We start from the raw sequence: 17458 nt of genomic DNA, 5'->3' as shown, positions 1-17458 counted from the left end.
GCTGTAAACATTTATTACCAAACTGCTGGTCTAGCCATGCGGTGATGAAACGTCTGCCCTGAAACTGCTGACATAGACCTGTGGTGACATCAGGTGTTGTGGATCTGCTGGTCGAGAACATCTCGTCTCTTCTGTTGTTTCACTTGCTCCGAGCCACTAGGTGGCACTGTCATTCAAGTTTTAGTGCAAAGGAAGGAAAAAAAATACCGAAGGTACTGCCAGGCTGGGGCCTAGTTGAGTCTATGATCCTCTACTGATCAAATGAGGGAGGTGTGCTGTGTAGCCCAGTTTGCGGTTTTCCCACTCAGTTGGGCTGTTTTTGTTCATTGTCTGCAGAGGAAAAAATAGGCTTTTGTGGGTTGTGTTTTTTTTGGGGGCTACTTTTAAAAAAAACAAAAAAACAAAAACAATGGAGTATTGTGGGCTATTTTTCACCCCCCCCACACTTTTATTATTTAAACATTGTATCACTTTCACCCTTCTATTCCTAACCCAACCCCTTGTGTGATTATATATACTCATTCTATTCCTACAAAATATCACCAAGGAGAGTTAAGGGCTGTCATGGTACATACCTAACACCCTCTCGCTCTTGACACGGCCCCCCAGTTTTTCAGTGTCAGTTTGGCTACCTCAGGTATTTTTTTTTTTTAAACAAATTTGCTATTTTTAAGCTGTCCATGGATTATAGATTTTATTAAAAACCTGACAAACATGGAGGCAGGGCTGGCGCCACCATTAAGGCAAATTGGGCACTCGCCTAAGGTGCAGATCATAAGGGTGGGGAGGAATCCAGCCATACAGGTTTGCTACCAAACAGTCAGTTGGTGCACTAATAGGTTTGGCCTAATGTACAGAATAACCTGGCACTGCCACGGACTGGTGGTATGCAAATTTTGACAGAAATTGGTCCAACTTTGTTTGCACACTGGACATACATGTTATTATTATAACACAGTATATATATATATATATATATATATATATATATATATATATATATATATATATATATATATATATATATATATATATATATACACACACACAGTTAGGTCCATAAATATTTGGACAGAGACAACATTTTTATGCAATCGTTTTGTTCACCCCACTGAATTAAAGCTGAAAGTCTGCACTTCAACTGCATCTGAGTTGTTTCATTTAAAATTCATTGTGGTGATGTACAGAACCAAAATTAGAAAAAAGTTGTCTCTGTCAAAATAATTATGGACCTAACTGTATGTATGTGTGTGTGTCCTGCAATGGACTGCCATCCTTATATTGTAAGATAAAGTAGGGTTTTAAAATGGGTGAAATCTACAGTTTCAATGCACAATTGTCGAGGATCACGGCAGTGCACATCAATGCTTCCAATGTCGTCTTTTTAAGCCACCCGTCAACAGGTTTAGGGAGCATTGATTTAAATTAAAAAAATGTCAAGTCAATGTCACATTGCTAGGCTCCTGGCTCAAGTTATGTGTCTCAATAATCAATATGCCTTTTTTTTCTGGGGGCAGCTCTGACCCTTATCTACTTTGCCCACCCATTCACTCACCCAGATTTAATTTAAAGCTATAAGACACCACAGAGTAGAAAGTGTTTGTTTATTTTGTCAGCTCCTTTTCATTATTGACCCTTTTTGGTTCACAGTAGCATTGTCAGACTATTTTGAGTGTGCAGGTCCTCGCTGTGTCACACTTAACACACCAAAGAAAAGCCGTCTGGCTGATCAGAAGCTCCAAATCACCCAGGTGTGACTGCGGATGGATGGAGCAAGTTAAACAACCACCTAAAATGTACATAAGGATCATATGCTTTGCTTTTTGATATTCGGATGTATTCTTTATTTTTAAGTTCTGGAACATTTATTTATTTTAACTTTTTCCATCCTTGTAATAAGCAGCAGGTGCCATTAGTAATTTCGTATCCATAAAGACGCATGTAAACTGGGCTCCCGAGATCCTTCCACCTCTTAATCTGCCTGATGTGTGTTGTTTAGAAAAACAGCAGTTGGCAAAGAAGATTTATGTGTTAGACCAAAGAAAACTGCACAGAGAAATATGCAGATCGACGTAGAGTTTTAAAGACCGCGCCTTCAAAATGAAGAATTCGCAACAAGCTGGCTCCCAACGTGCAGTAAATCACCGCTTCATTAGCTCTTACGATAATGAAATGCTGAATGCAAAACTGAGCATCTAATCCCTCACTTGAAACCTCATCGTTATGCAGACCTGCTTCTCAGGGATGCCAGCTCAGTACATTTAACATATGCTCTTGGTTTGAGGGCCAAATCACGTCTTCTGCAGGTGTCAGGGTGGTGCAGTATTTGGCGCTACCACCTCACAGATCCTGGGCCTGAACTCTATCTGTGTGTAGTCAGCTCACCCTCTCTGTGCACGTGGGGGATTTCCTCCCACATCCCCAAAGACGTGAAGGTACAGTTAATGGTGCGGATTCAAATTGGCCCGTCAGTGGGTGAATGTTTGGGTGGAATCAGTAGGGGACTTGTGCCCTCACCAGGGCCGTTTCCTGCCTTGTGCCCAGCGTTACCATAAAAGGCTCTGGGCCTACACCACCCTGAATTGGCTGAAGCCAGTCTGTGAATGTTCAGTGCTGCCATACGTTCAGTGTGAGCGCAGCCAAACACAACACTCGTCAGCAGAGCAGGCCACGCAGTTCCAAATTTTTGGATGTTTTCGAGGAGCAAGAAGACAACTTGCACATGAAAACAAGCCGATAGCTGCTTTGGTATAAAAGGGCGCCCTTCTGCTTTGTGTGTACGTGCAGGTGTGTGCACGGTGGCAGGGCTCTAAACAACATTTATTTCTATAGCACATTTTCATACAAATGATGTCACTCAAAGGGCTTTACATGACGAAGAAAGAGAAAAAAGACAAAATATATAAGAAAATAAAATTTGGCAACACTAATTAACATAGAATAAAAATAAGGTCCGATGTCCAGGGAGGACAGAAAAAACAAAACAAAAAAAAAAAAAACTCCATACAGCTGGAGAAAAAAAAAAATCTGCAGGGGTTCCAAGGCCACGAGACCACCCAGCCCCTCTAGGCAACAACACACATGTACACTTCTATCATTCAACTGCTGTTATCTTAGTTCTGTATAAGGTCTGTCACCTCAGATGCTTAATACTCTAAAAAGTAATGAAAGTTACACAAAAGAAAAATTAAAAGAAAGTTTAAATGATGATGTACAGTCTATAAATATGAAGAAATATTATTGACACCTATGCAGGGAGTGGTGGAGTGCTGGCTCTGAGGCTAGGGATCTGCACTGGCATTCGGAAGGTTGCTGGTTTGAATCCCGTAGAGGGACTCTGCTCTGTTGGGCCCTTAACCTGCAATTGCTCCGTCCAGGGTATGACGTTAATCTGCATCCAGCCCTGCATGTAGGCCCTCTAACCTGCAGTGAAAAACCTGGGGCTTGGTGGCAGAATTGGCACTCCAGCCACCATAAAAAACCTCCCACTGGGTCCACTCCATCTGAACTAGTGTGGTGCTGAGGTGTCTCCCATTGCATGGCTCTACTCGGGTCCTAATCTGGGATCCTGAGTTGGTTTGTCATGTGGTGGGTGCGGCAATTCGCTGTATCAGCGCGTGATCCTAACCTCTCTCTAGTCAGGAACATTTACTGGGATTAAATGTGTTTTGCCGGTAACGAGATAAATGCATCACTGAAGAAAAATATTTACTAGCTTACAGAACGTAGTCCTGTACCCCAGCAGAAACACCTTCACTATGTAATGACATTTTAAAATACAATAGAGATACTAAATAAAAATACTGGAAATACATTCTATTTTAATTTTAGAATCCGAATCTACTTTACTGGCCAGGTACACTAATAGGGTACTCGGCATTTGCTGCAACATACAAGGACAACACAGAATACAAAAGATAAATACCAAATGATAAAATATGATGCAGCATACAAGGGCAATACAAAAAATAAAGAGACTGTAGGATTACAATGTCCAGAGAGTCTGGGTGAAGGTATACATGGATTCTGAGTAGAAGCTCAGACCTAATTAAACAGAATAACGGAAGGTGGGAAAAAAACTGTTTAGGTGATGTGTTGTTTTAGCTTTCACTGCACAATAGACCTGCTGGAGCCCACTTATAGACCTACTGCATATCATCATCCATTTGCTGGAAGTCTTTGGAATAGGTGGTGCCCTGGGCGAGCTGGATCAGCAATGATCTTTGTGCCCCCCTTCCTTACCTTGAACTCATATTGGACTTGAATGTGAGGTAAGTTACAGCCTATGATCTTTTCACAGGCTCTGATGATGCACTGCAGATTGGCTAAAGCTGAAGAAAGGCTTACCTGGAGTTGGGTCGTGGGTGGTCCGGACAAAGCTGATGTTTGGCTCGGTGTTCTTGTCCCATCCAGCATGAAGTGTCCATGATCTGTGCAGTGTGTATCCTGTAGTGCTGTAAAATGGCAGTAAACATCAAAGGTAAGCAGGGCAGCTCTCACAAAAAAAATAATTTAAGCAGAAGGTCCTACGGTGATGTCAATAAAGTTATGAGGAGAAACAACTAGTGAGGGGAAAAGAGTAGCCAGCTGGAGAGAAAAGACATTGCAAGTTCATGGGTGGATTTGGAAAGTAACCTTCACGCTGGGATGGCCATCTCCGAGTGCAGTGTGAGGATTTCTCTGCTATGTTACTGAGGTCGGTCAAAATCCCAGAAAGGCCCAAAGCCAAAGTGGTGCTAAGGCGTTTTACTGGCTTGTGTGGCTCTTTGCTGAACTATTGCTTGAAATTGAACCACTGAATTCTGGGATGGGCTCTTTGCACATGAAATTGGTTCTTTGGTCTTTCACCAGGTTCCTTATACGTGGACGAAACAGAAATCTTTAATGTCTAGTAGGCGACCTATGGGATTCTGACAGGTCATGAAAGTGTCGCCTCAGCCTGTGTGATTGTGTGTGGCAAGCGCCCTTTAAAAACCACAAACCTACTGGCATTTTACAAATCTGTTATCATCTGTTCATTTGAGAATCTCATTTATGGAACAAAACAAATAAAGGGTCTGTCTGGAATCTTCATGTGGATGGGTCTTTTGGGAACAAAAAAAATGTTTCACTATGGCATTGCCTTAAAAATACTTTGCCACCTTTATTTTTATTGAGCCCCTCTTAACCAAAGAGCAACTTTTACATAGCAAAGCCAACAGCCAACAAGACGCCGTTAATAAAAGGAACCAGCCATGGCTTCATACAGGTAACTGACATTTTCATGGCAATGGGGAGGCCGAAGCACTAGGCGCCTGCCGTCGGCGAATCATAATAATAATTCTTTACATGTATATGGCACTTCTCACACTACTCAAAGAGCTATTACATAGTGAGTGGAGAACCACTTCAACCACCACTAATGTGTAACACCCACCTGGATGATGCAACAGCAGCCATTTTTTGCCAGTATGCTCACCACACATTAACTGTTAGGTGGTGAAGTGGCGAGAGAGAAAATTAGAGACAGGGGATGTTTAGGGGGCCAGAAGGATCAGGCCATGGTGGGCAGCTTTGCCAGGACATTGGGATACACCCTGCTCTTTACAAAAATGCCCAGTGATCTTTTATGACCACAGAGAGTCAGGACCCCACTTTTACATCTCATCTAAAGGACAGTGCCAAGTTCTTCAGCATAGTGTCCCTGTCACTGCACTGGGGCATTGGGTTCCACACACAGACCACAGGGTAAGCAACCCCTGCTGGCCTCATCAACTCCTATCCAGCAGCAACCTAAGCTTTCCTAGATGGTCTCCCATCCAAGTATTGGCCAGGCCTGGACATGTTTAGCTTCACGTAGATGACCTCTTCTGCTAGTACATGAATAATGCACTGGTGTCCCTTCCAGGACTGGCATTTGATTTGTGCCCAGTACTGCCAGAACACACTCTAGTCCAGCGTTTCCCAAACTCAGTCCTGGGCGACCCCCTGTGGCTGCAGGTTTTTGTTCCCATCAGCATCCTAATCAGTGACAACACCTGAGAGCACCGATCTCATTTAATTAGCTGTTTTTTTTTTTTTTCTTTTATTCTACATTCAGAAAAGCACAGCAGCGTGATTTTTACCTTTATAAGACATTTAGAAATATTTCTGCTTTTGCTATTGATTTAAATCCTTACCGCTCTTTTGATGATTTCATTCTACTTTGCCCTTTCTCTGTGCAGTTTTTCCCCTTCATTGTATCTTATTAATGACAATTTAAAATGAGCAGAGCAGACACCCAGGAATAATCAAAGGCTGCAGCTACTTTAGCGTCAGACCCACTAATTAGTAAATAATGGATTAATTAAACAATTAGAACACCTAGAAAAGTAGAATGAAAATCAAGATGAAAATACTGTTAAAAAGAAAAAAATGCATTATTCCTATATAACTGCTTGGTACATTTCAATATATATTTTGTTTTTTAGCAAAATTAGTTTTCTAATTTCTATATTGTTCCCAAAACACAGAACTTGGGAAATAACACATCACTTAATTAGTCCAGGAGTTCAATTAGAAACAGAAGCTGGTGGGAACAAAAACCTGCAGTCACAGGGGGGCCACAGGGCCGAGGTTAGAACATTAGAACCATCGAGACGAGAACAGGCCACTCAGCCCAACAAAGCTTGCCAGTCCTATTCCCTTATTTCCTCCAATAAAACAAGTCGAGTTTTGAAAGTCCCTAATGTCTTACTGTCCACCACACTACTTGATCGCTTATTCCAAGTGTCTATCGTTCTTTGTGTAAAGAAAAACTTTCTAATGTTTGTGTGAAATTTCCCCTTCACAAGTTTCCAACTGTGTCCCCGTGTTCTTGATGAGCTCATTTTAAAGTCACCGTCTCGATCCACTGGACTAATTCCCTTCATAGGTTGGGAAGGGAAACACCGGTCTAGTCTATGTGAATGTAGGAAGTTTGGGTAATTAGGACATGCTAGCAGATTTTGGGTGGGGGTCCTCCTCACATGTTTTCAAAATTCAAACAACTGCACTTGATTTTCGGACAGCCCTGACTTCTCTGCCCCTTTATCTGAGAATTGCAACTGCTACCGCTGGAGGTGTGCAACTTGTGTCTGTCTGCCCCGTTAGTAATTCTCAGCTTGCAACAATCCCCGTTAACATGACATCTGTTTATTATTCTGGCTGTCAAGAAACACGAAAGGGGCTCCTTAATAACAACAGTAATACGCCTGTATAGCGCCTCTCCGTGACCGAGTCTGCCGTGTCAGACGTTTTCTTTCTAATTTGTTTTTGCTTTATAGTTATCTGGTGTGTGTTCACAGCAAAGTATATGCGTTTATATTTATTTAGTTACTTACTTGCTTTTCTACCTATTTAGGTATTTCTTTATTTAAGGAGTTTCTGTAAAAGTGAAATTTCCCTCAGGGGACAAAAAAAGTTTGTTCATTCTTATTTCTATCTATTTATCGTATAGTGCCTTTCACATCTATCTGTCTATCTATCTATCTATGTATTTTAGAGTGCCTTTAACCGGTCTATCTCTCTATAAAATGCACGTGTGTGTGACTGTGTTCTGCGTCCTTTCTCATGAAGAAAAGTTCCACACAAAGTCAAGACAGACAGCTGCTTACAAGCCAAGCAGTGCAATGAAGAAAACTGATAAGCGCTCACTGAAATGAAACGGTGTCTTGATTAGGAGCGACTCTGTCAAGGCCACGCCGCCTTCCATAAATCATGGGTGACATTTTCTCAGAATTTAGAGGCAGAAGCCTGGAAACTGTTTGATAGGAGGTCTCTTCATTCCTTGCCTTTGAAAACGCGTGAATTCCATTTGTGACGGTTTTCACGTTCCATTACCCTTAACGAGGCCAAGTGCTCTAAATAACACGTTATGACGCTCTGATTTCTAACAAAGGTGCCAGTCAGGTTTTCCCTGAGTGCGTTTATAAGGGGAACTGTATCTTTTAGAAACTGTAACAATATTCAACATTTCTTTGCCAGATGGCTTTGCAGCATAGCAGTTAGTACCCCTACCTGGCAGCTTCAGGGGCTTAACTTCTGCTCTTTGATGCCCATCTGTGTGCAGTTTGCATGTCCTCTCTGTCACCATCTTGGCTTTGCCATATCCCTAACACATGCAGGTTAAGTTAGTTGGTGACAGATGCGAGTGAGTGTGTCCTGTGATGGACTGGGACCCCTTTGAGGTGTTAGCCACTGCCCTTTGCTCAGAACTCCATATAAGAAGAAGCAAGTTAAGTAAGTGGATTTTTGGACAGCTCTCTGCTCAGCACACTCCCACTTTGTGGGACAAGTAGAAAACAATACCTCCATCCGACAAGTGTCAGGGCTCACTGGCAGGAGGGTAAAGGCTCTGGTTTAAGAGGCAGGCCACCACAAGCCTGTGACAGGGGAGTCACTTTTCTCTTCAGCACACGTGTCATCAAAAGGCCAAGCCAGGGCCTTTACCAGAGACGTTCACTCACACCATCTGGTCACACATGGCCAAGTGTTGGAATATCATGTACAGATTTGAAAAAAGCAAGCAAACAGCACGGCTGTGCAGACAGAAAAGAACAGCTTTTAAAAGAAGCACACAAGCAAGAATGGGGTTAGTTACTCATGCTGCCATACTGAATGAATGGCGACAAACAGCATCCATCTGTCTGTTCTATAAACTGTTTCAGCCGTTCAGGGGTTACAGGAGACTTTCAGACCCCGATACCACTGAGCTCAAGGCAAGAACCAATCCGGGACAAGGCACCGGTCCATTAAAGGCAGACTCAGGCACAAGGGCTCACACACCTAACACACACATCTATAGGGTGTGGGAGGAAAAGCCCCATAGGCAGACCAGATTAGACCACCATAATTGAGAAAGCAAAACAGCAGCCCCTCTAAGGCAGCTGCTGGAGGCACAAATGAAATCCATGCTTGTCTGATACACTTCGCCACAAGATGAAAATGTCCCATGATAGTTGCATATATGCATCTGGCCTTCTAATCAGCTACAAAACAGAATGTTAGAATTACAAATGTTTTGTTCACTCACTGTTTTCCTTACTGGTTATTTCTCATGATGTTGCGTTGCTAAATATGAATTTTGCATTTATTATTTTATTATTATTATTACTTACCACGCTTCTTTTAACTTCACCTGTTTGTTGTCTGGTACAAATCTTGTCATCGATATTTAACCCACTTCCTGTTGTCCAAATGACTTGAAATTTTGCACAATTTCGATGACAATACATGAATCAATAATTGGTTTTACTAATTGATCAATTAATCCATGTTAATTAAGAAATTTAAATTTCATATGAAGAATAGTTCAAGATTTCACCAATAGATGGCGCTAGTCACGGATAGAAACAATAAAGGAAGTGATAAAATAAAACCCAACAAACCCGAGACTAAAAAGTTGAAAATATATACTGTGAGATATGGCCGGCCATTCATCCCGGCCAATACCCCCAGGCCACCAGATGGAGCCCTCCTTGCAGCATAGAGGTGCTCCGAATGCCAGCAGGGAATTATGGACAGTGGACTTTTAATGCACAGCCCTGCTGGATACCATGGGGGCCACCAGGAGTCGCTGCAGGGCGGCCCAGAGACTATTTTCCCTACACCCCGGAAGTACGTCCCAGTCACATGAACAGAAGAAATGACGTGCTTCCAGGATGAAGAAAAGGAGTTTTTACCTGACCCGGAAGTGATAGAAAGTCACATGGACTGAGGGAGGGACAAACACTTCCAGGTCAAGGACTATAAACGACTCTGGGAAATCCCAGACGGACGAGCTGAGTTGGGAGGCAGGGTGGCTAAGCATCTGGAGGAGTGGAGGACTGGATTATTGATTATTGTTATTGTTAGTGGAGTATTGTGGAGAGAAGCGTGCTGTGTGCACTTTATTATTATAATAAATCTTATAATTGGACTTTTACCTGGTGGCTGACGTGTGGTCTGAGGGTACAAGGGAGCGAGAAAGTCCCTAAACTGTCACAATATATAAAAAATACTTTTTAAAAGCCACACTTATATTAAGTTAAAAAGTGTACTAAAAAGTAAAAAATAAGTCTCTCATACATCACTCGTAAAATAAAAGGTGGGCACTTTCGCTAAGATTTTAAGAAGTGTTTTTTTGAATGTTGATTGATGAAAAGCGCCCACGCTTTTACAGTATTTTACGAGTGAAGTATGAGAGACTTATTTTTTACTTTTTAGTACACTTTTTAACTTAATATAAGCGTGTTTTTTAAAAAGTATTATATATATATATATATTATTTTTCATAATGGAAATGGTTTTCAGTTATTAGAAATTATTTTGCACCATTTAGTTTTCCCTGGGGTGACGGCATACCGATGGTTTCTGTGGAATATGGCTCTGGAAGTTACAGGACTGGCATTCTCCGTGCGCCTCCCTCCTGTATCTCTAATCTGCAGATATATAAAGAAAAAATACCTTTGGCCTGTGCCAGCTCTACAATGTTGACTTCCTGGTGCTTCACTTGTACGTTCAATTTCCTCACTCTGGTGTTGGCATTTCGATTTGGGTGTAGATGTTCAATAGGACTGACTTTTGGTTTCAGCTCTCTACTTCGTAGTTTTTCCTAATGCAAGGCTTACAACCGTTTATATCTGTGGAGAGAGTCACCATCACGGATGACCTGCATTAGGCGCAGCACATTTTGATCACAATCGAGAAGGCACACCAACACCTCAGCTACCATACATCTAAAGAAAGCCCAGATCTCTCTGTCTATGTCCAGCAGCCATACCACATGCACTTCAGAAGAGGTCATCTACTGGGCGCTAAGCATCTCCATGCCTGGCCAGTACTTGGATGAGAGACCATCTCAGAAAGCTTGGGTTGCTGCTGGAAGGGGTATTGGCAACACCAGCAGAGGGTGCTTAACCCTGTGGTCTGTGTGTAGATCCCAATACCCCAGTGCAGTGATGGGGACACTTCTGTAAAAATGACGCTTTCTTTTGCATCAGAAGTAAAACTGAGGTTCTGACTCTCTGTGCTCATAAAAGATCCCTGGGCATCCTTCGTAAAGAGCTGGGAGGGTCCCGATGTCCAGGCTAAATTGCCCAGCATGGCCTAGTCATTCTGGCACCCTGACCATCCCCTGTTTCTATCTGGATAACTATTGCACACCCCTTCACCATGTAACAGCTAATGTGTGGTGAGCATACTGGCACAAAATGTGCTGCCATCGCATCATTCAGGTGGATGCTACACATTTGTGGTAGTTGAAGTGGTTCCCCACTCACTGAAGCACTTTGAGAAGTGAGAAAAGAGCTATATAAATGTAAAGAATTATTATTATAGTCAACGTCTGTAGGTACACAGTGAATCCCTATAAGACCACCACATGGCTTTCATGCCCACCAGGGTGCAGGACAGACCCCTAATAGCCTGTTGATATGTTGATGGTAATGCCAGTACACTGTGTGGTAACCTAGAATAAGCATGGCTACAGTGGCAGAAGCAACAAGATGGCATACGCAGTGTGATGGTGAGGATGTGGGTTTAGAATGCCTCAGTCTAATGTTGGCAGTCCATCACCATGAATTATCACATTTTGCACACCAAGATAAAACTGTTATGTTAGAATGTTTATTAATAATCTGTGAGCTGTACAACGTGTGCAAACCGTCAGCCATTCTACAGATAAAAACACTTAACCTGATGTATAAAGTCCTGCAGCAATCCTTCTCCACATCTTATTCTTCTTGGTCTGGTCTCTAAAGTCTTTAAGTTGTTTGTGGGTGTGCTTCTACTAAAACAATTACAGTCTGACTCTCCACTGTGGAATTTTGAAAAAAAGGTAACATTTGAGGGAAGACTCAGTCAGTGGATGTGGTGTATGGTACACCAATGGAGGGAGGAGGACTTCCCATTGTCTCATTACACTTCTGGTTGAGGCGACATGATAATGCAGTCATAGCGCTCCCGTCTCGCAGTAAGAAGACCAGAGTTCACGTCCCGGGTCTTCCCTGCGTGGAGTTTGCCTATTTTCCTTGTGTCTGAGTGGGTTTCCTCCCACAGCCCACAGACACACAGGCAAGGTGAATTGGTCTTAGTGTGTGGCTGAGGCTGATGCATGTTGGACGGGCGTCCTATCCATGGTTTGTTCCTCTTGCACTCTGTGGTAGCTGGGATTGGCTCAGGCTGACCCACTCGACCCTGTTCAGGATTAAGCGGGTTAGACAATTTTTTTGTCTTGGTAGAGTAATATTTTACTTGACTTCCCCTTTTGTATTATTAATATGTAGCCTTTGTCAGAATGCCTCGAATGTCACAGACTTGCCACTGTTTATAAGCTATTGTACCATATAACTTCTCCTCATCTTCCCTTCTACATTTATAACAGGCAATTAGGTGCACTAAAAGACAAGAAGGAGTTAAGTTACAATTTAAATAATGTATTATTGATAATATTCATAAATAATAACAAAGTATAAGTGAATATTGGCAACCATACAACCTGATAAATGGTGATGTGTAGTTTCAGGCGGCACACAGACTTGTTAGTTACTTAAAATGTCTCGAGTTAAGGCCTCATTTTGTGGTCGGCTTTCTTCAGAACAGGCCGCATGCCTGTCTCAATATGGCTGCCGAGCTGTGCTCTTCATTGTGTTGTCCTTTTCAGTTCATGGTGTGAGAGAGAGGATGAGGTAAAGCAAGCAAATTTATAGATTTTGTGTCCAACCCCGTTGTGGTACTTAAAGGCTTCTGATACAAGCCACTTCCAAACAGCCATACTTCAGACCAATGGGGGAGACAGAATACCCTCATACCTGCCCCCGTGAAGCTTGGCAGTTAGGCAGCCTGGCTTTCCTGTGGGGGTTGACTGAGAGACTTTGGCAGAGAAATATTAGCCAAAGTTGTTTGAGGCACTTCACCCCAACCCTGTCGTAAAATTACAAGGAGACTCAGTCCTAAAAAGGGTGCTTAATCATCAGTCCATTGCTGTCATTATCAATGATGTAACACTAATATTACATTGCTTTGTCAAAATTACAAATAAAGATATACAAAATATTTATTAAATTGTATGCAAAATGTCATATCACAACAAAAATGACTGACTGACTGATTTCTGGTTGGCCACCAACCTCATAGCGCTAGCATGTGAGGTCAGCATAACAGCTTCTAGATATCTAAAGATAAGGATTTTAGAAGTGTAAAGGCCTTTAGGGGATGAGCGCCAACAGCTTTGTGTTCATCATCATTATGCTCAGCGACGGCACATGGCGGTGAGTAAAACTGAGAAGAAGGCCTCCATTACTGCAGCTCCTTTCTAATGCTGGTGGTGGTATGCATTCCTAGCGAGATGTTTCATTTACACATCCATCCATCCATTATCCAACCCGTTAAATGGGGGTCTGCTGGCGCCAATCCCAGCCAACACAGGGCGCAAGGCAGGAAACAAATCCCGGGCAGGGTGCCAGCCCAATGCAGGGCGCACACAAACACACGTCCACACACCAAGCAGACACTAAGGACAATTTAGGATCACCAATGCACCTAACCTGCATGTCTTTGGACTGTGGGAGGAAACCCACACAGACACGGGGAGAACATGCAAACTCCACACTGGGAGGACCCGGGAAGCGAACCCCAGGTCTCTTAACTGTGAGGCAGCAGCACTACCCACTGCGCCACCACGCAGCCCATTTAAACATTAAATAACATAGAGCAGGTGAAAATGCAGAACCCAGGGAAAGGGCAATCCTCACACCAGGTGGCCATGTGGCTGCTTTTAAAAGCTTCTGAGAAAAAGCTGCTGCTAATGCATATCGGCCTTCAGAGATGTAACATTTTCAGAGCGATTCAGAGGTTCAGTCCATAAATCAGAGCGCATCTCTGGAGAGTTTCTGAAGGTAAGTCGATCGTGAGAGCAGCGTACTCTCATTTACAGCATGAAGTGCTAAACTCAATGGCACTTTTCAGACGTGCGAGGGTAGGCCCGGGGAGATGATGGCGGCATAAACGAACCAAAACTAAAGCCCCTAACATCAAGAGGGGTTTGTTTTGTAAAAACTTGAAGGCGTGCTCTTATTTCCGTCAAAAAGCAAGCACTGCTGCCTCATGATGCTGTTGCCGTGTTCCTCTAGGGTCAGCTTTGAGACGCCTTTTCTTGACTTAGTACCCCGAGTCACCCACCACACGTAATGTTACGGCTGCTCCGAAGCATTTGCTTTATCTGGTTGCTGTATTTCATTTTGCACTTGTGCAAACTGCTCCCTAGCTCAGTCCTCGGGCCCCATAGCTGCAGGTTTTTACTCCAATTAACGACGAGTTAAACGATTTTCACAAAACGCAGTCACTACGGATGAAACAAAAAGAAAGAAACACGTTTAGCGTCTGTCTGAAGGCAATTACATGGCTTAATTCTGCAGGTGACTGCCTGTTATTTAGTATTTAAATAGCAGTCTCTGGAGGGTCAATCACCTGTAGATATTTTCTTGAGCTACTGGACGTGTCCTGGTGGTATGACTGCCACTTTGTCAATGATGATAACAATCTTGGAGATTGCAGCCTGAAAGATGCTTTGGAGACTGAAAAGAAATGTGAAGGTCCCCAGAGCATGGAGAGTGCGTATCCTCAACCTCTACTGCAAGGGCAATGGAGATTTCCTATGGAGAACACACAGCAATGTACTCAACTGGTGTGTCTTCATATGGTAAATGTCAAAAAATAAAAAAAAGCCTACACTTATTTGGTGAAGTGAATGACCGACAGGCATAAACAGAATTGGTTTTACTGCCGTGTGACGGATTACATGCATTGTGCAGCGGCAAGACATACTGAGGGTAGACCTGGACGTGTGAACAAAGCCTTTGGCAGACATATTGTGTGTTTTCGACCCCAAAAAACACCTTTAACCCCCCCCCCAACTCTATTTAGACAATTCTGCATTTTGAAATCACCTGCAAAACAAATTTTAGCGTCAGTTTCACAAAACTGTGTGAGAAATCAAACCCTGCAAGTGCGTCGTTCTTACTCTTAATTTACGTCGTCGTTTAGTGAGTGGTACCCTTTACTCAATTCCTAGAAGCAGCAACCGGGGGTTAAATCTGGATAACTGATGTGTGAATTGTGTCACATGAGCACTGTGATTTTTATTTTTCTGTATTTCATAGACATTTTTCACATTGTTTGCTGCTGTACAGCATCAGTCACCATTCACTTGTTTTGTATCAAACATTTTATCTCCATTTTGCAGGAAAACATGAGATTAAATTATTTTTCTTGGCTATCATTACAAACTACATGGTGTAAGTATAACATTTAAAAAAAATCCTTTTTGTTTGAGCTTCCTTTAATGAACACACAAGGGGTCGATGGCAGTGCGGTTCGGGCCCCTTTTACACCTGGCCATGCACAGGATCTTAACCCCTTAAGCTAGTGTTTCAGTCCCTGCTTCTGACTCATTGTGTCAACCCAAGGACATCCTATAACCTGCCTGTGCTCAAAATATATGTAAGCTGTTGTTATGTGTCACTTTGGACAACAATGTCAGATGAACATGCAATGTTGCGGAAGATAGGCCTCTGGGTGGGCTTGAAGATCTATGGATTTCATTTTTCTGGATTTGTCTCTTTTTGCATTTTTTTTTCAAAACTTTGAAGACATGTGCTTCAATCCTCTCCATTGACTGACACTCACTCGGAGCTGTCATTATCAATGACAGAAGTAGTTTTGTTAATTAGCCATGATTGATGTTATAGATACAATAACGCCTACCCATAATAATCTGTCAGTCTTCTGTTCAGTTAGTGCGATTAGCCTTCAGCTGTTGGACGGGAGGCTGGCCTGGCAGAAGGTCAGCTCTAATACTACACCAAGCCTGGGACCCGAAAACCCAGGAGGCATCATTCAGAGCTGCATTTCATATTGAGCACGGGAAAATAAAAATATAAACGTAAAGGGGGAAGGCAAAAAGAGGAAATGGACCGCTGGAAAGCCACTGGCACTTTACTTCAGAGACAATGTAGAAGAGTTGAGAAGCGATAAAAAAAAAAAAAAAAAGGAAAAATTCTGTTCCAAGTGTGTTAGCCAAAGCGCTCCCAATGAACACTTGACCTGTCCACCTTCACCATTAGACTAATTCACAGTGGCAGCTTAGCATAATTACTAGTGACTTCAGAGCTCCACTAAATGAAGGCTACTTGTTCAGAATCAATGGGTGCATGTTCTGCATAATAACCATAATTCTTAACTCGGCCACAGGGAAAATGCTCTTAGTCATTTAATTTTTTAAAAGGACTCTGTGTTGCTCGCACAATGCCAGAGGCCTAACCACTTTTTTTATCTCAATTTGCTAAAGCTTGCATAATTTGTTCCTCTTTGTGCGGTGTGAAGAAAAACTGTGCTTATAATTAGGAAAATGACTGAATATTTTTACAGAGCAGCAGCGGGAAGAGGCCCATAAATGAATGGCCTGCCACTTTGGAATCAATATTGTGTAAAAAAAGCCCTGAGGAAAACTCACAAGGAAAACATGTTAACTTCAAGAAGTGAACCCAGAACAGTGAACTGGTGATAAAGCAGGATGCTTTTGGATTCTCAGCTTCAGTGAGGTCCTGCATCAAAGATGAAAGAGAACTGCACTGCAGAACAGAAAATGGAAGGGGATGATTAGAACAAAATCAACAACAAACACGCACAGGCAGCAGACTGACTTAGCCCCCCAAACGTGGAGAGGGCAATAAATCGCAAAGGACTTTGTTGTCACTGGAGTTAGGCACAACTTCTCTGTCTATTTGTCCATTTTTTAAATGCTTAATCCACTTTTTGATAAAAGTATAAATAACGAGCTGGTCAATTTATCAGCCAACACTAAACTAGGTGGAATACCAAATAATTGATAATTAGCACAGACAGACAGACAGACAGACAGACAGACATCCATCCCCCAGGGGGAATTTGGCTTTTTACAGAAGCTCTTTAAATAAATATATAAATTGGGAGACAAGTAAGTAAATCAATAAATACACACACACACTGGAATGTATGGAGTAAAAATGTTACATTTCAATACACAGTGAGGATTTTGAAAGTACACTTAATGAGAATGACTTGGAGGTCACAGGGAACTCATCATTTTCGACTTCCAGACAGTGGACAGATTAAAAAGCTAACAGACTCTTAGGTTATATAGCACCTGCGATGTGTGGAGCTTAAGTTGTATAACGCACAAGTAAGGCCTCGCCTGTGTAAAGGTGGAGAGTTCTGGCCTCTTTATAAACCACAACAGCACTAGAGAAAGTTCAGATGAGAGTGGTAAGAACGTAAGACACAAACAGAGCTAAGATGTGAGGAAACAAAATGGAGAGCCATACAATAATAACTGATCTTTTTTCACTCTTGTTGAGAATATGCTAGAAAGAAAATGAACTCCTGAGTGAATAGAAGTAATGAGTTAACTTTTTACTACTACTTCTTCTTCTCTGTAGAAATC

The 17458-nt window shown here is 42.3% G+C and overlaps 1 long non-coding RNA gene across 1 annotated transcript in view; it reads right to left on the bottom strand.

Annotated features, from left to right (window-relative positions):
• The window catches only part of LOC120517162, a 55869-nt gene that overhangs the window by 22818 nt on the left and 15593 nt on the right, over nucleotides 1-17458 (bottom strand). The window contains exon 2 of the long non-coding RNA XR_005630999.1: nucleotides 4348-4454. This is a non-coding gene — a long non-coding RNA (uncharacterized LOC120517162). The remainder of the gene's footprint in view (nucleotides 1-4347; nucleotides 4455-17458) is intronic.

This window comes from Polypterus senegalus, chromosome 17 (assembly GCF_016835505.1).
Source record: "Polypterus senegalus isolate Bchr_013 chromosome 17, ASM1683550v1, whole genome shotgun sequence".
Lineage (NCBI taxonomy): Eukaryota > Metazoa > Chordata > Cladistia > Polypteriformes > Polypteridae > Polypterus > Polypterus senegalus.
This window is presented reverse-complemented; position numbering and strand designations above follow the sequence as displayed.